This window comes from Siphateles boraxobius, unplaced genomic scaffold, assembly GCF_051911475.1.
Source record: "Siphateles boraxobius isolate OS27281-9 unplaced genomic scaffold, OSU_SipBor_1 99, whole genome shotgun sequence".
Classification (NCBI taxonomy): Eukaryota; Metazoa; Chordata; class Actinopteri; order Cypriniformes; family Leuciscidae; genus Siphateles; species Siphateles boraxobius.
Window position 1 is genome coordinate 2,045,001 of NW_027509229.1, and position 17,174 is coordinate 2,062,174.

A 17,174-nucleotide genomic window follows, 5' to 3' on the forward strand; every position below is an offset into this window, starting at 1 on the left:
AGAACTGAATGAAGTAAAACTGGCACGAGATGAAGGAAAGAAGAACCAAACGGAGGCACAAAATGACAGAGAACTGGGAATAATGCCACGAAGAAAACAACAGAAGGTAACACCTAATTTAGAACTGGCAAAAAGAAAAAGACTTAAACAATTAGATAATACGGTTGAGGGGTTGAGAAGGGAAGACGGAGAAGATAATCAAGAATGAACGTTTTTAATTATTTATTTTTGTACAGTATGGTTTTAAATTTGGTATGTTGGAATGCAAGAGGTTTAATCGGTAAAAGGAAATTTGAAATGTTAAATGAACTATGTAAAAAACAAGATGTGATAATTTTACAAGAAACAAACTGGAAAGAAGAAATGATAGAGGATGTGAAAAATAGATGGAAAGGGCAAATATTTTATAATAATGGTGATGGAAGGTTGGGAAGAGGGGTAGCAATTTTAATAAGAGAAAATGTTGAAATTAATTCATGTGAAGTATATAATGACAAAAAAGGCAAATGTAATGGGATTAAAATTACACAAGGTGATAATGAATTTGTGATAATTAACTTGCATGCACCTACGCATGAGGGAGAAAAAAGGGAATTTTTTGAGGGAATTAGGATTTTAACAAAGAAATGGAATAATTTAATTTTAGTTGGGGATTTTAATACAGTTTTTAGTAAAATTGACATGGCGGATGGGATGGTTTTTAAAACAGATGTGGGAAGGAAAGTGTTAAAAGAGATGATGGAGGAGAGAAATTTGATTGATGTCTGGAGAGATGAAAATGAAAGAAAAAGAGACTTTTCCAGAAGACAATTAGTAGGGAATTTCATGTGTCAGACAAGAATAGATTTTATTTTGAGTGTAAGGGAAATGGAATGTTTTCTGGAGGAAATTTGTTATAAGGATACCAGCTTGAGTGATCATAAGATGCTTTTATGGAAAATTGATTTTAGTAGAGAAAAAAAAGGGCCTGGTGTGTGGATTTTAAATTCAGGAATACTGGCAAATGAAAGTTACAGAATAGGAATTGAAGGAATATTAGAAAAAGAGAAAGAGGATGGAATGTACTTTGAAGATAAAAGATTGTGGTGGCAAAATGTAAAATATGAAATAAAGAAATATTCTATGAATTACAGTAAACTGGTACAGAGGGTCAAAAAAGCAAAAGAGGTAAAAATAAGGGCAAAGCTAAGAGACGAGACAAATAAAAGTAAAGTACAGATAGAACAGATAATACGGTGGGAAGAAGAGCTAAGGAAATTTGAGGAAGAAAAGTGTAAAGGAGCAATATTAAGAAGTAAGGCAAAATATACAATTGAAGGAGAGAAATGTACAAAATTTTTCTTTGGTTTAGAAAAAAACAGAAGAAAAGCGGAAATGATAAAAGAATTACAAAATAAAAAAGGAGAAATAGTGAAGGACATAAAAGGGATTTTAAAAGAAGTAAAAGAGTATTATGGAGAACTTTTTGGAACAAAAGGAATAGATGAAAAAGAGAAAAACCTATTACTAGAGTGTGTTACGGCTAAAGTAAGTAAAGAGGATAAGGAAGAATGTGAAAAAGAAATTAGCAAAGAGGAAATTATACAAGCTATAAATAGTTTAAAAGGAAGGAAAAGCCCAGGCACGGATGGGATAGTAAATGAATTCTATAAAGTTTTTAAAGAGAGAATAAGTGAAATTTTACAAGAAGTATATCAGGAGATTTTTAAGAAAGGGGAAATTGACCAGAGGATGAGTATGGGATTGATGAAATTGATTTATAAAAGGAAAGGAAGTAAAAATATTTTAAATAATTTTAGGCCAATAACAATGTTAAATACAGATTTGAAAATACTAGCTAAGGTTCTTGCAAACAGACTTAAAAATGTTTTACCAACAGTTATAATGACTAACCAAGCGTATGGGGTGAGAGGGAGAGATATTGCAGATATTACAGGTGGTATAAGAGACATAATAAGTTATTTAAATGAAACACAGGAGGATGGATATGTTGTTAATTTAGATTTTGAAAAGGCTTTTGATAGGGTAGAACATGGGTTTTTATTTTCAATTTTAGAACATTTTGGGTTTGGGAAAAATTTTAATGATTGGATAAAGATTTTATATAAAAATGTAATGACAAGAGTAAAGTGTAATGGGTTTTTAACTGAACCTTTTAGAATAACCAGGTCTATTAGACAAGGATGTCCACTTTCTGCACAGCTGTATACTTTGGTAGCAGAACCTATAGGATTAATGATTAAAAAAGATGAATGTATAAAAGGTATTAGAATAGAAGAAGGCAAAGAAGAAAAAAGGATATTTCAGTATGCAGATGACACAACGTTGTTTTTAAAAGATTTAGAAAGTGTGAAGGAAGTAATGAGAAAAGTAGAGAGATATGGAAAAGGAACAGGAGCAAGAGTGAATGAAGAAAAGACAGTGTACATGAGGTTTGGAAGGGTACCAAATTTGGTTGGGGTTGTACATTTTGAGGAAGTAAAAGAAACAAAAATTTTGGGGGTGACTTTAGGGAAAGATGAGAAGGGGGCAAGAGAAAGAATGTTTGAAATGATGGTGGGAGAAATGGAGAGGAGATTAATTTTTTGGAGGGGAAGGATGTTAAGTTTGAAAGGGAAAATTTTAGTGGTAAATGCATTAATGTTATCTAAAATGTGGTATATTTTAACTGTTAGTGCAACACCAAGATGGGTGGAAATGAGACTGAAAAGATGCGTGACAGAATTCGTTTGGGAGAAAAAACCCCCAAGAGTTGCATATAACACTTTGATTGGACAGACAGATAAAGGAGGGATGGGGTTAGCTGATGTAGAACTAAAGAAGAAAAGTATGAGGATCAAAGTGGTGAAAAAATATATAGATGAAGAGGAAAAGGGGGAATGGAAAGAAACAATGAAATATTTTTTGAACAAATGTGGGGAGGTGAAATTGGGGGATAGTGTTTTATGGATGAAAATGAAGGAGTGGATGTTTAAAGGAGTACCAGAATTTTATAAGGAAGTTTTAAAAGCTTGGGGTTTTTTCCTCTCTAAGGTGGATTTTAAGCCAGCGGAGAGAGAAGAGATTTTAAACCAACCATTGTTTTTTAATAAAAATATTGTGAATAATGGGAAGGAAATGTTTTTTAAAAAATGGTGGGCGGTTGGAATTTCAAGAGTAAGAGATATATTGTATGAAATAAGGGACGGATTTTTACCAATGCAAGTGATCATTGATGAGTTAGAGGAGGCAAAGGAAGAGTATGATATAAGTTGTGTAAAGAAACAATATGAAGAGATGAAAAATGCAATACCTAATGAGTGGCTGAATAAAATACAGAGTGGGGAGAGAAGAAAGAAGGGAGAATTGAAATGTTTTTTTACAAATCAAGGTAAAAGAATGGAGTTAAAATTGGGGAATATGAAAATGTTTTATCATGTTTTTATGGAAGAGGCTTTTAAAAAGCCGAATTCAAATGAGATGTGGTTGAGACATTTTAATGGTTTGAGTGAGAAAGAAATATGGAAAAATATGAGAGGGGTTTTAATAAGCACAGAATTGGAAAGCTTGGATTATTTTATTAGGCATAATGTTATTTATTCAGAAATGAGACTGTGTTTAATGAAAAAAGAGCTAAATGCATTGTGTAAGGTGTGTAAAAAACAAGATGAAGGTTTGCTGCATTTGTTTTTACTGTGTGAAAAATTAAGTGCCTTTTTAAAAATGGTAAAGAATATGATAAATGAGCTAAGGGAAAAAACAGAAGAGGGAGATTGGCAAAGAATTTTGATGTTAGGAATGGAGGAGAAGTGTAAAAACAAAGAGGTTATAAATCTTTTATTTATGCTTGCAAGAAAGGCTATTTGGAAAAGAAGGAATATAGTTAAAATTAGAGATGTTGCGATAGATGTGTGGATTCTATATAAAAATATGGTGAAAGACTATATGTTAACACTCTATAACTATTGGAGATTGGAGGGAAAAGAAGAAGTGTTTTTTAAAATGTACACAAATGAAGTGGGAAATATATTTAAGAAATATAAAATAGAACTAGACATGTAAAGGAGGCAAAGAATTTAAGATCTGGTTGGGGAAAACTGTAACAAATATTTCTGAGATCAAGTTGTTTTTAATGAGAATTGTCTGTATTTGTGCACTTTGTTCTGTATTGTTTTAAGAATTTTTAATAAAAAAAAAAAAAAAAAAAAAAAAAGTCACGCCCGATCTCGTCTGATCTCGGAAGCTAAGCAGGGTCGGGCCTGGTTAGTACTTGGATGGGAGACCGCCTGGGAATACCAGGTGCTGTAAGCTTTTTTGATTTAAACAAAAAAAGAGTCCCTGAGCTTCTTCAGAAAGCCTTTAAAAGTCTCTGAGATTCTTCAGAGAGCATGAAAGAGTTTGAGTTTTTTCAAAAGTTCTTCTTAGTTTTCTTCATTAATGGTCTAACCTTTTAAATAGCCCAATTTTGGCAGCAGTTTTCGCTTACGGCCATACCACCTTGAGGGCGCCCTAGAGCAACCAGGAAGTAGTGTGGCAGTAGTGGGTGAGGAAGGCTCACCAAACGTGTTTCTGGGTTTTTTCGTTTGTTTTTGTCAGAATCAGTGTTTTTTTGTTAGTTTTTTTGTTTTGTTTTTTGTTTAAGCTAAATCCTCCCAACAGCATACGCTGTTTGGGAGGAATTTTGTCTGCGTGTTTTTCTTTGATGGATGGACAAAGGTTAACGGACATTGCAATGGCTGGAGTACCACGAGGGCGAAACGACCACGGACCGGACGAACAACAAAGAGATGGACAAGAACGGGGGAAAGAAGCGAGAAAGGAGAAAGCGAAAAGGATGTACAAAAAGGAAGCGACAATAACGGTGGATTTAAGAGATGAAAAAGAGGTGAGAGCGATGGATATCATAAAAGCAGTGACGGAGAAGATCGGAGAAGGAAAGATTTTGGCAGTGAGACCTAAACAAACAAATGAATATGAAGTTACACTTGAACGGGAGGAGGATACGGGATGCTTAATGGACGGATTGGATATTAAAGGAATGACATTCGAGGTAAAGAGTCTTCACAACAGGGACTATGTTGTCTTTTTTATGCACCTGCCGGCCTACACTGAGGATGCGGACATTTTTAATAAGCTGGAACAATGGGGAGTAATCCCAGTTTCTGTGGTGAAAAGGAGGTTTTATCCGGGCACAAATATAGAGGACGGCACACGCTTTTTAAAAGTAAGGTTCCCAAGGGAGGTGGCATCACTACCATACAGCACAAGACTGGAAACAGCTGAAGGACCACAATACTTCAGAGTGATGCACAGTCATCAGGTGAAAACCTGTCGACTGTGCATGAGCCCGGACCACGTGGTGAAAGACTGTCCAGATTTTAAGTGTTTTAAATGTGACGAGAAAGGCCACTTTGCAAGGAACTGCAACGCTGTTAAGTGCCCGGATTGCCGAGAGGTTCTCACTAAATGTGAATGCTGGACGGGGCGAGAGGAGGAAGAAGAGGAGCAGGTGAGCGGGCAGGTGCTAGAAAGAGACACAGAAAAGGAGCAAGAAGAAGAAAACGGAGGAAAGGAGACGAGTGAAATTACAGAAAATAAACAAAGTGAGGAACGGATGGACGATGAGTATAAACAGGGGGAACAAACACAACAAGAGGATAAAAACTGGACACAAATGGACATGAATGTAAGCTTGGAAAGTGAAGTAGACAGAGCAGAACAAAAGGACACGGAGCAGAATGTGGAAATGGAAAAGGAAGCGGAAAATGAAGAAGATGACAATGTAGTTCCATCAAATAAAAGGAGAAGATCAATACAGATAAAACCGAACACTGAAGGACCGAGAAAAAGAGTGACTTTAAAAGGTGAGCAACAAAGTATAGATGAAAAGGAACTGGTAAAGGACTCGGAGGAGAATGAATGAAAAGATGGATTTTAGCAATGTCTTTTTAAGAACTTTTTTTTGTGTCATGATTTTAAGAATGGTTACTTTTAATGCTAGAGGTTTAATGGACATGAGGAAATTTGAAAAAGTGAAGGAAATGTGTAAAAGAGAAGATGTGATAATGTTACAAGAGACTAACTGGAAAGACTTGCATATAAGTGAAATAAGAAAAAAATGGAATGGAGAGATTTTATACAACAACGGGGATGATAGATTTGGAAGAGGAGTTGCAGTACTAATAAGAGAAAATAGAGATATAAAATGTAAAGTAGTATATAAAGATAAAGTGGGGAAATGTATAGGTTTTGAAATGGAATATGAAGAGAACAAAATTCTTGTGGTAAATGTGCATGCACCACCGGAAGAGATTAAGAAGAGGGAATATTTTAATGGTTTAAGGGAACTTTTAAGGAAATATAAGGATATTGTTATTATGGGGGATTTTAATGTTGTTTTTAGTAAACTGGACATGGCTGAAGGAATGGTTTTTAAGACAGATACAGGAAGAAAAGAGTTAAAAGGGCTGATGGAAGAAAATGAATTGATTGATGTATGGAGGGAAAGAAATGAAAAGAGAAAAGAATTTTCAAGAAGACAAATTGTGGGGAATTTTATTTGTAAAACGAGAATTGATTTTATTTTATGTACACGGAATATGGAAAGCTATTTAGAAAAAATAAGATATGAAGAAACTAGTTTAAGTGATCACAAGCCTATTTTTATGCAAATTGATTGGGATACAGTGAAAAGAGGGCCGGGAGTATGGGTTTTAAACACAGGGATTTTAAAGAACGAAGACTATGTTTTAAGTGTACAGGAAATTATAACAAAGGAAAAAGAAAACGGAATGTATAGAGAAGACAAAAGGATTTGGTGGGAAAATGTGAAGTATTTAATCAAAGATTTTAGCATAAAATATTGTGGGATAATTCAGAGATGTAAAAAGGGTAAAGAAAGAGACATACGAGAACAACTAGAAAAGGAATTGAACATGAATGAAAAAGATATACAAAAAATAAAAGAAATAGAGGGAAAACTGAAAGAAATAGAAGAGAAGAAATATAATGGGGCACGATTAAGAAGTAAAGCAAAGTATACAGTGGAAGGAGAGAAATGTACTAAGTTTTTTTTGATTTGGAAAGAAGGGGAATTTCACAAACAATTAAAATAATACAAAGGGAAGATGGAGAGATAGTGGAAATAAATGAAGAGATACTAAAAGCAATAAAAGCATACTATGGAAAGCTATTCAAAGCAGAAGGAGTAAAGGAGGAAGAAAAACTAGAATTATTGAAACAAATAAAGACCAAAGTAGGAGAGGATGACAAAAAAGAGTGTGACCTAGAGATAAGAGAAGAAGAGATAAAAAGAGCAATAAGTGAACTGAATAAAAGGAAAAGCCCAGGTATTGACGGTTTAGGGAATGAATTTTATATAACTTTTAAGGATTTTTTAACGGATATTTTAAAAGAAGTATATGAAGAGACTTTTAAGAAAGATGAAATGAATCAGAGAATGGGGATGGGATTAATTAAGTTGATATATAAAAGAAAAGGAGAAAAAGCAGATTTAAAAAATTATAGACCCATCACAATGTTGAACACAGATTTGAAAATTTTAACAAAAGTTTTAGCCAACAGATTGAAAGAGGTAATGCCAACCATAATCAAAACAAATCAAGTATATGGAGTGAAAGGGAAGGATAATACAGACACAACAATAAGTATAATAGATAGAATAAGGTATATGAAAGAAAAAAATAAGGATGGATATGTTATTAGTTTGGATTTTGAAAAGGCCTTCGACAGAGTAGAACATGACTATTTATTTGAGATTTTAAGTGGGTATGGGTTTGGGGAAAGTTTTATCAAATGGATTAAAATTTTATATAAAGGAGCAATAACAAGAGTAAAATGTAATGGGTTTTTAACAGAATGTTTTAAATTAACTAGGTCAATAAGACAAGGATGTCCACTATCAGCACTTTTATATTCACTAGTTGCAGAACCTTTGGGATTAGCTGTTAAAAGAGATAAAGAAGTAAAAGGGATAGACATTGAAGAGAGTGGGGAAAATGAAAACATGTTTCAATACGCAGACGATACAACAATAATGGTTAAGGATATAAACAGTGTTAAAAAAGCAATGGAAGTGGTACAGACGTTTTGTAGGGGATCAGGGAGCAAGATAAATGAAGAGAAAACAGTATATATGAGATTTGGAGGGGCGAGTGTTTTAGCAAATGATTTTAAGTTTAAAGAATCAAAGGAAATAAAGATCCTAGGTGTTTTAATAGGGAAAGACGAAAAATATGTTGAAGTAGTAATGTGGGAAGAAATACTAGGAGGAATTGAAAGAAGGTTACATTTTTGGAAATTGAGGACTTTAAGTTTAAAGGGGAAGGTTTTGATTGTAAATGTTTTAATGGTAGCAAAGTTGTGGTATGTTTTATATGTGACTTCTATGCCGATGTGGGTGGAAAAAAGGCTGAAGAAATGTTTTCTGGATTTTATATGGGATGGAAAACCTCCAAGAATTGCATACAAAACTATAATAGGAGAAGTTGGAAAGGGAGGGATGGGATTGATAGATGTGGAACAAAGAAAAAATAGCTTAAGAGTTAAAGTAATAAAAAAGTATCTGGATGAGAAAATTAAAACAACGTGGAAAAAGACGATGGAATATTTTTTAAATAAATGTGGGAATTTTAATTTGGGAGATAATATTTTATGGATGAAAACTAAGAATTGGATGGTGAAAGGAATGCCAGATTTTTACAGAGAATTGATGAGTGCTTGGGGGAAATTTTTAACTATTGTTAATTTTAATCCTCAAGGTAGAGAGAGCATTTTAAACCAGCCTTTATTCTTAAACAGCGGCATTTTAAATCAGGGGAATGTGATTTTTTTAAAGAAATGGTGGGATGTTGGGATCACAAGAGTTAGAGATATTTTATATGAATTTAAAGAGGGATTTTTACCATTACAGTATATAATAGATACAATGGAAGTGGCAAAAGAGGATTTTAATGAACAAGAACTACAAAATAAGTATGAAATAATGAAAGAAGCAATACCCAAAGAGTGGATAAAAAGAATAGAAGATATGGAAGAAGAGAAACAAGGGAAAAAAGTGAATGTAAAGTTGGGAGAAAAACGATATGCTTTTAATGAATGTACTGTGAAAATGTTTTACTGTTTTTTTAGAGAGGGGGTTTTCAGAAAACCAAAAGTCAATGAGTACTGGGTACAGAAATACAAAGATCTAAAAGAAGAGGATATATGGAATAACATGAAAGGTACAATGATAGATGCAAAATTGGAGAGTTTTGAATATTTAATCAGACACAGAGCAATTTTTACTGACATTATTTAAAAAAAAATCCACATGGAACTAAGTGAAACATGTAAAGTGTGTAATGTGGAAGATGAAAGTTTTTTACACTTGTTTTTAAATTGTAGAGAATTGGAAGATTTTAACAAAAAGGGTAAAAGACTGATTGAAATGTTGAGAGGGGAATCCAATGAGAGGACTGTAGAATGGAATAGAGTGGTGATGTTTGGGATGGAAGAAAAGGGTAAAAACAAAAGTTTTATTAATCTGTGTGTGATGCTAATGAAAAGTGCAATATGGGAGAGAAGAATTGTAGCAAAAAAGGAAAAAATCGTGTTGGATGTTTGGATTGCTTTTAAAAGGAAAACTGAATTGTATATTGAAGGATTGTATGAGTATTTTAAATGTGAAAATAAGTTGGATGTTTTTTATGGTGTTTTTACCCCAAAAGTTTGTGCTGTTTTAAAGGATCTAATGTGGAAGTTGCCTGGAAGTGAAGAAGTTTTTTAAATTATGTAAATGATTTGTGATGTAGAATGGTTGTGGAAGAAAATCTGTATCTTTTAATTTCTATTTGATTTTATTGTATTTTATTGATTGAAATTTTCCACAAAAAAAAAAAAAAAAAAAGTCACGCCCGATCTCGTCTGATCTCGGAAGCTAAGCAGGGTCGGGCCTGGTTAGTACTTGGATGGGAGACCGCCTGGGAATACCAGGTGCTGTAAGCTTTTTTGATTTAAAAAAAAATAAATAAAAAAAAAAGAGTCCCTGAGCTTCTTCAGAAAGCCTTTAAAAGTCTCTGAGATTCTTCAGAGAGCATGAAAGAGTTTGAGTTTTTTCAAAAGTTCTTCTTAGTTTTCTTCATTAATGGTCTAACCTTTTAAATAGCCCAATTTTGGCAGCAGTTTTTGCTTACGGCCATACCACCTTGGTCACGCCCGATCTCGTCTGATCTCGGAAGCTAAGCAGGGTCGGGCCTGGTTAGTACTTGGATGGGAGACCGCCTGGGAATACCAGGTGCTGTAAGCTTTTTTGATTTAAACAAAAAAAGAGTCCCTGAGCTTCTTCAGAAAGCCTTTAAAAGTCTCTGAGATTCTTCAGAGAGCATGAAAGAGTTTGAGTTTTTTCAAAAGTTCTTCTTAGTTTTCTTCATTAATGGTCTAACCTTTTAAATAGCCCAATTTTGGCAGCAGTTTTCGCTTACGGCCATACCACCTTGGTCACGCCCGATCTCGTCTGATCTCGGAAGCTAAGCAGGGTCGGGCCTGGTTAGTACTTGGATGGGAGACCGCCTGGGAATACCAGGTGCTGTAAGCTTTTTTGATTTAAAAAAAAAAAGAGTCCCTGAGCTTCTTCAGAAAGCCTTTAAAAGTCTCTGAGATTCTTCAGAGAGCATGAAAGAGTTTGAGTTTTTTCAAAAGTTCTTCTTAGTTTTCTTCATTAATGGTCTAACCTTTTAAATAGCCCAATTTTGGCAGCAGTTTTTGCTTACGGCCATACCACCTTGGTCACGCCCGATCTCGTCTGATCTCGGAAGCTAAGCAGGGTCGGGCCTGGTTAGTACTTGGATGGGAGACCGCCTGGGAATACCAGGTGCTGTAAGCTTTTTTGATTTAAACAAAAAAAGAGTCCCTGAGCTTCTTCAGAAAGCCTTTAAAAGTCTCTGAGATTCTTCAGAGAGCATGAAAGAGTTTGAGTTTTTTCAAAAGTTCTTCTTAGTTTTCTTCATTAATGGTCTAACCTTTTAAATAGCCCAATTTTGGCAGCAGTTTTCGCTTACGGCCATACCACCTTGGTCACGCCCAATCTCGTCTGATCTCGGAAGCTAAGCAGGGTCGGGCCTGGTTAGTACTTGGATGGGAGACCGTCTGGGAATACCAGGTGCTGTAAGCTTTTTTGATTTAAACAAAAAAAGAGTCCCTGAGCTTCTTCAGAAAGCCTTTAAAAGTCTCTGAGATTCTTCAGAGAGCATGAAAGAGTTTGAGTTTTTTCAAAAGTTCTTCTTAGTTTTCTTCATTAATGGTCTAACCTTTTAAATAGCCCAATTTTGGCAGCAGTTTTCGCTTACGGCCATACCACCTTGGTCACGCCCGATCTTGTCTGATCTCGGAAGCTAAGCAGGGTCGGGCCTGGTTAGTACTTGGATGGGAGACCGCCTGGGAATACCAGGTGCTGTAAGCTTTTTTGATTTAAACAAAAAAAGAGTCCCTGAGCTTCTTCAGAAAGCCTTTAAAAGTCTCTGAGATTCTTCAGAGAGCATGAAAGAGTTTGAGTTTTTTCAAAAGTTCTTCTTAGTTTTCTTCATTAATGGTCTAACCTTTTAAATAGCCCAATTTTGGCAGCAGTTTTTGCTTACGGCCATACCACCTTGGTCACGCCCGATCTCGTCTGATCTCGGAAGCTAAGCAGGGTCGGGCCTGGTTAGTACTTGGATGGGAGACCGCCTGGGAATACCAGGTGCTGTAAGCTTTTTTGATTTAAACAAAAAAAGAGTCCCTGAGCTTCTTCAGAAAGCCTTTAAAAGTCTCTGAGATTCTTCAGAGAGCATGAAAGAGTTTGAGTTTTTTCAAAAGCTCTTCTTAGTTTTCTTCATTAATGGTCTAACCTTTTAAATAGCCCAATTTTGGCAGCAGTTTTCGCTTACGGCCATACCACCTTGGTCACGCCCAATCTCGTCTGATCTCGGAAGCTAAGCAGGGTTGGGCCTGGTTAGTACTTGGATGGGAGACCGTCTGGGAATACCAGGTGCTGTAAGCTTTTTTGATTTAAACAAAAAAAGAGTCCCTGAGCTTCTTCAGAAAGCCTTTAAAAGTCTCTGAGATTCTTCAGAGAGCATGAAAGAGTTTGAGTTTTTTCAAAAGTTCTTCTTAGTTTTCTTCATTAACCTGTTAACCGTTTCCAGAGCGTCGGCGCACTGAAGCGGTTTTTTTTTATTTAGTTCAAATTTACTATCAGATTTAATGTTATACCTTGACAAACTATACATCATTAAAAAGATATAATACTCAAGATTCAGTATTTGACCACTATTGTATTCTGAGAAACTTATAGTGACAGTTATGTCTTAATTTGTGTCAGGAGTTATGAAATGGAAAAATGAGTCGATACCTTTAATATGAATTATGAGCGTCAGCTGGTCCATTCATAAAAAAACACTCCAAGCTGTCGTCATGACAGCGATTCGCAAAACATCGTCCCTCAGGGCTTTAGCTCAAAAATGTGCAGACTTGGAGAAATATTGATATATTCTCATAGATTCACATCATATTTCTATAGACAGGAATAATATTTGTTGAATTTATACCCAAATGCGTCGATGTAATCATTATGATCGCTTCTTACTGAGATGTGCTGTGTTTTCAATTCATACCAATAGCCTGAGGGCGCTATATGCACAATAACAGTCCATTTATGGACCACGAAGAAGACCCATAGTCATGTGACATTCCAGGACGTCACTGATACAGAAAGTAGCTGACAGAGATCGCTGTAACATGCAGATAAAGATGTTTTGAAGACAATAAACATGATTGCAATGATATTTGAGTTACCTGTGTTCTTCAAGCCATGCCAGGTATTTCATAATAATAGATTATATTTATAATGCAATGCTAATCGATATAGATTTCATCATCGTGCAGAACACTATAAATAATAAATTTTCTGTCGGATTTTTTTTTATCTGAAGCCAAATTAGATCACAGAAGATTATTTAAAACACTCGACTTGCGTTATAAAGTAAGTTTGGAGCACAAACATGGTTTCAATCTCATAAATGGTCGTGTATTGATGGTGTGCTAAGCTAACATGCTAGCTAGCCCAGGTGCACCTGCCACCAGCAGTTATTGTTTTATGATTTTTTCTAAATAGGAATGCTTACTGAAATGTTTCAGTGCATTTGATACCAGTTTCAAATATTTAGTGAGAACTTTGATAAAAGAAATTAGGGTTTGAAACCCTATGAATAGCCTGTGAATAGCCAGTCGTTAGTAGCTATAATGCAGACAAAAGAAATGCATATTTAGAGCCATAACCAGTCTGGAGAGGTGTAAATGTGTGCAGGGGAGACTCACACTGAATGGGGCTCGTTTGCACCACAAAATAATAGAGACAATAGACTGATTAGATGACTCAGAAGATAACTAAACATCAGTTTGCATTTTAGAGTCTAATCAAAATAAAGTAATTTGACATGATCTTGAAAAACATTTAACTAAATACAGAGTTTTAGACTTATCATTTTCAGATTTTAAATATAAAATGGTCACACATATGGCTTTAGCTGCAGTGCATTTCTAGATTGCTCCAGGGCCAACTTCAATTTTATTTTTATGAAGATGTTTCATGAAAGTAAATTTCTAATAACTTTACAAAACTTTGAAGCTATTTAAACATTTTTTTTTTCATTATGACAATAATTATTTCTACATTTACAATAAACTACTAGGTGTCAGCTTTCAAATGAGATCATACTTGTGCTTTTAGTGCAAAGGGTTCATAAACTGTATCTGTTTAAGTTTGGGTATGCCATTTCTGGGGATTTTTCAAAAGTGGCCTTGAAGGTTAACAGGTTAATGGTCTAACCTTTTAAATAGCCCAATTTTGGCAGCAGTTTTCGCTTACGGCCATACCACCTTGGTCACGCCCGATCTCGTCTGATCTCGGAAGCTAAGCAGGGTCGGGCCTGGTTAGTACTTGGATGGGAGACCGCCTGGGAATACCAGGTGCTGTAAGCATTTTTGATTTAAACAAAAAAAGAGTCCCTGAGCTTCTTCAGAAAGCCTTTAAAAGTCTCTGAGATTCTTCAGAGAGCATGAAAGAGTTTGAGTTTTTTCAAAAGTTCTTCTTAGTTTTCTTCATTAATGGTCTAACCTTTTAAATAGCCCAATTTTGGCAGCAGTTTTCGCTTACGGCCATACCACCTTGGTCACGCCCAATCTCGTCTGATCTCGGAAGCTAAGCAGGGTTGGGCCTGGTTAGTACTTGGATGGGAGACCGTCTGGGAATACCAGGTGCTGTAAGCTTTTTTGATTTAAACAAAAAAAGAGTCCCTGAGCTTCTTCAGAAAGCCTTTAAAAGTCTCTGAGATTCTTCAGAGAGCATGAAAGAGTTTGAGTTTTTTCAAAAGTTCTTCTTAGTTTTCTTCATTAATGGTCTAACCTTTTAAATAGCCCAATTTTGGCAGCAGTTTTCGCTTACGGCCATACCACCTTGGTCACGCCCAATCTCGTCTGATCTCGGAAGCTAAGCAGGGTTGGGCCTGGTTAGTACTTGGATGGGAGACCGTCTGGGAATACCAGGTGCTGTAAGCTTTTTTGATTTAAACAAAAAAAGAGTCCCTGAGCTTCTTCAGAAAGCCTTTAAAAGTCTCTGAGATTCTTCAGAGAGCATGAAAGAGTTTGAGTTTTTTCAAAAGTTCTTCTTAGTTTTCTTCATTAATGGTCTAACCTTTTAAATAGCCCAATTTTGGCAGCAGTTTTCGCTTACGGCCATACCACCTTGGTCACGCCCGATCTCGTCTGATCTCGGAAGCTAAGCAGGGTCGGGCCTGGTTAGTACTTGGATGGGAGACCGCCTGGGAATACCAGGTGCTGTAAGCTTTTTTGATTTAAACAAAAAAAGAGTCCCTGAGCTTCTTCAGAAAGCCTTTAAAAGTCTCTGAGATTCTTCAGAGAGCATGAAAGAGTTTGAGTTTTTTCAAAAGTTCTTCTTAGTTTTCTTCATTAATGGTCTAACCTTTTAAATAGCCCAATTTTGGCAGCAGTTTTCGCTTACGGCCATACCACCTTGGTCACGCCCGAACTCGTCTGATCTCGGAAGCTAAGCAGGGTCGGGCCTGGTTAGTACTTGGATGGGAGACCGCCTGGGAATACCAGGTGCTGTAAGCTTTTTTGATTTAAAAAAATAAATAAATAAATAAAAAAAGAGTCCCTGTGCTTCTTCAGAAAGCCTTTAAAAGTCTCTGAGATTCTTCAGAGAGCATGAAAGAGTTTGAGTTTTTTCAAAAGTTCTTCTTAGTTTTCTTCATTAATGGTCTAACCTTTTAAATAGCCCAATTTTGGCAGCAGTTTTCGCTTACGGCCATACCACCTTGGTCACGCCCGATCTCGTCTGATCTCGGAAGCTAAGCAGGGTCGGGCCTGGTTAGTACTTGGATGGGAGACCGCCTGGGAATACCAGGTGCTGTAAGCTTTTTTGATTTAAAAAAAATAAGAGTCCCTGAGCTTCTTCAGAAAGCCTTTAAAAGTCTCTGAGATTCTTCAGAGAGCATGAAAGAGTTTGAGTTTTTTCAAAAGTTCTTCTTCGTTTTCTTCATTAATGGGCTAACCTTTTAAATAGCCCAATTTTGGCAGCAGTTTTCGCTTACGGCCATACCACCTTGGTCACGCCCGATCTCGTCTGATCTCGGAAGCTAAGCAGGGTCGGGCCTGGTTAGTACTTGGATGGGAGACCGCCTGGGAATACCAGGTGCTGTAAGCTTTTTTGATTTAAAAAAACAATAAATAAATAAAAAAAGAGTCCCTGTGCTTCTTCAGAAAGCCTTTAAAAGTCTCTGAGATTCTTCAGAGAGCATGAAAGAGTTTGAGTTTTTTCAAAAGTTCTTCTTAGTTTTCTTCATTAATGGTCTAACCTTTTAAATAGCCCAATTTTGGCAGCAGTTTTCGCTTACGGCCATACCACCTTGGTCACGCCCGATCTCGTCTGATCTCGGAAGCTAAGCAGGGTCGGGCCTGGTTAGTACTTGGATGGGAGACCGCCTGGGAATACCAGGTGTTGTAAGCTTTTTTGATTTAAACAAAAAAAGAGTCCCTGAGCTTCTTCAGAAAGCCTTTAAAAGTCTCTGAGATTCTTCAGAGAGCATGAAAGAGTTTGAGTTTTTTCAAAAGTTCTTCTTAGTTTTCTTCATTAATGGTCTAACCTTTTAAATAGCCCAATTTTGGCAGCAGTTTTCGCTTACGGCCATACCACCTTGGTCACGCCCGATCTCGTCTGATCTCGGAAGCTAAGCAGGGTCGGGCCTGGTTAGTACTTGGATGGGAGACCGCCTGGGAATACCAGGTGCTGTAAGCTTTTTTGATTTAAAAAAAATAAGAGTCCCTGAGCTTCTTCAGAAAGCCTTTAAAAGTCTCTGAGATTCTTCAGAGAGCATGAAAGAGTTTGAGTTTTTTCAAAAGTTCTTCTTCGTTTTCTTCATTAATGGGCTAACCTTTTAAATAGCCCAATTTTGGCAGCAGTTTTCGCTTACGGCCATACCACCTTGGTCACGCCCGATCTCGTTAGTGGTACGATCCAGGAAGTGTGCTGGCAGTTGGGAGAGAGAGGCTCTCCCATGTGCTCTCTCTTAGTTATTTTTTGTTTTGTTTATTTGAAGTTCTGTTTACTTGTATGTTATTTTTTTAATCCCCAAGCAGTTTATCTGCTTGGAGGAAATCTTTCTTTTGAATAATGGACAGATTAAATGGTAAAGACCCAGGAACGGCAGGAGGAACACAAACGACGATTGACCAAGATGCAATGGAAAAAGGATTGAGAGAGTTTAACGGATTAAACAAGGAGGCTTTTGGGCAGAAAAGTGCTAAGAAGAGAATGGAATATCTGAAAGAGGCAACAGTGGTGATGGATATAATGAACAAAAAAGGAATAAAGGCAGAGGATATCATCAGAGAAGTGACAAGGAATATAGGCAATGGTAAACTACTGGCAGTGAGACCAAAGAATTCTTTGGAATATGAACTTACTTTGACGTGTGCGGATGACTGTGATGATCTGATGGACGGTGTGGAAATTAAAGGACAACTCTGTGTAGTAAGGAGGTTGGAGTTAAAGGAATGTGTGGTTTCTTTTATTCACCTGCCTGCTTATGTGGAGGATGAAACAATCGAGGACAAGTTAAAGCTGTGGGGAGTTACTCCCATAA

At 36.2% G+C, this 17,174-nt stretch overlaps 16 non-coding genes across 16 annotated transcripts; all 16 read left to right on the top strand.

The window, feature by feature from the left end:
• The first annotated feature begins 10,166 nt into the window (after window positions 1-10,166).
• LOC143733679 (5S ribosomal RNA) lies at window positions 10,167-10,285 on the top strand. The gene has a single exon (XR_013201599.1). It is a non-coding gene; the product is annotated as a 5S ribosomal RNA (ribosomal RNA).
• Window positions 10,286-10,454: 169 nt separating this feature from the next.
• On the top strand, window positions 10,455-10,573 carry LOC143733680 (5S ribosomal RNA). Its single transcript, XR_013201600.1, has one exon. It is a non-coding gene; the product is annotated as a 5S ribosomal RNA (ribosomal RNA).
• A 169-nt stretch (window positions 10,574-10,742) lies between these two features.
• LOC143733681 (5S ribosomal RNA) lies at window positions 10,743-10,861 on the top strand. The gene has a single exon (XR_013201601.1). It is a non-coding gene; the product is annotated as a 5S ribosomal RNA (ribosomal RNA).
• A 169-nt stretch (window positions 10,862-11,030) lies between these two features.
• Window positions 11,031-11,149, top strand: LOC143734681 (5S ribosomal RNA). Its single transcript, XR_013202578.1, has one exon. It is a non-coding gene; the product is annotated as a 5S ribosomal RNA (ribosomal RNA).
• A 169-nt stretch (window positions 11,150-11,318) lies between these two features.
• On the top strand, window positions 11,319-11,437 carry LOC143734329 (5S ribosomal RNA). Its single transcript, XR_013202229.1, has one exon. It is a non-coding gene; the product is annotated as a 5S ribosomal RNA (ribosomal RNA).
• Window positions 11,438-11,606: 169 nt separating this feature from the next.
• On the top strand, window positions 11,607-11,725 carry LOC143733682 (5S ribosomal RNA). The gene has a single exon (XR_013201602.1). It is a non-coding gene; the product is annotated as a 5S ribosomal RNA (ribosomal RNA).
• A 169-nt stretch (window positions 11,726-11,894) lies between these two features.
• On the top strand, window positions 11,895-12,013 carry LOC143734642 (5S ribosomal RNA). Its single transcript, XR_013202542.1, has one exon. It is a non-coding gene; the product is annotated as a 5S ribosomal RNA (ribosomal RNA).
• Window positions 12,014-13,873: 1,860 nt separating this feature from the next.
• Window positions 13,874-13,992, top strand: LOC143734043 (5S ribosomal RNA). Its single transcript, XR_013201951.1, has one exon. It is a non-coding gene; the product is annotated as a 5S ribosomal RNA (ribosomal RNA).
• Window positions 13,993-14,161: 169 nt separating this feature from the next.
• On the top strand, window positions 14,162-14,280 carry LOC143734643 (5S ribosomal RNA). Its single transcript, XR_013202543.1, has one exon. It is a non-coding gene; the product is annotated as a 5S ribosomal RNA (ribosomal RNA).
• A 169-nt stretch (window positions 14,281-14,449) lies between these two features.
• On the top strand, window positions 14,450-14,568 carry LOC143734644 (5S ribosomal RNA). The gene has a single exon (XR_013202544.1). It is a non-coding gene; the product is annotated as a 5S ribosomal RNA (ribosomal RNA).
• A 169-nt stretch (window positions 14,569-14,737) lies between these two features.
• Window positions 14,738-14,856, top strand: LOC143733683 (5S ribosomal RNA). Its single transcript, XR_013201603.1, has one exon. It is a non-coding gene; the product is annotated as a 5S ribosomal RNA (ribosomal RNA).
• A 169-nt stretch (window positions 14,857-15,025) lies between these two features.
• Window positions 15,026-15,144, top strand: LOC143734183 (5S ribosomal RNA). Its single transcript, XR_013202085.1, has one exon. It is a non-coding gene; the product is annotated as a 5S ribosomal RNA (ribosomal RNA).
• Window positions 15,145-15,329: 185 nt separating this feature from the next.
• On the top strand, window positions 15,330-15,448 carry LOC143733684 (5S ribosomal RNA). Its single transcript, XR_013201604.1, has one exon. It is a non-coding gene; the product is annotated as a 5S ribosomal RNA (ribosomal RNA).
• Window positions 15,449-15,617: 169 nt separating this feature from the next.
• Window positions 15,618-15,736, top strand: LOC143733686 (5S ribosomal RNA). Its single transcript, XR_013201606.1, has one exon. It is a non-coding gene; the product is annotated as a 5S ribosomal RNA (ribosomal RNA).
• A 184-nt stretch (window positions 15,737-15,920) lies between these two features.
• Window positions 15,921-16,039, top strand: LOC143734172 (5S ribosomal RNA). Its single transcript, XR_013202075.1, has one exon. It is a non-coding gene; the product is annotated as a 5S ribosomal RNA (ribosomal RNA).
• A 169-nt stretch (window positions 16,040-16,208) lies between these two features.
• On the top strand, window positions 16,209-16,327 carry LOC143733687 (5S ribosomal RNA). Its single transcript, XR_013201607.1, has one exon. It is a non-coding gene; the product is annotated as a 5S ribosomal RNA (ribosomal RNA).
• Window positions 16,328-17,174: the final 847 nt, after the last annotated feature.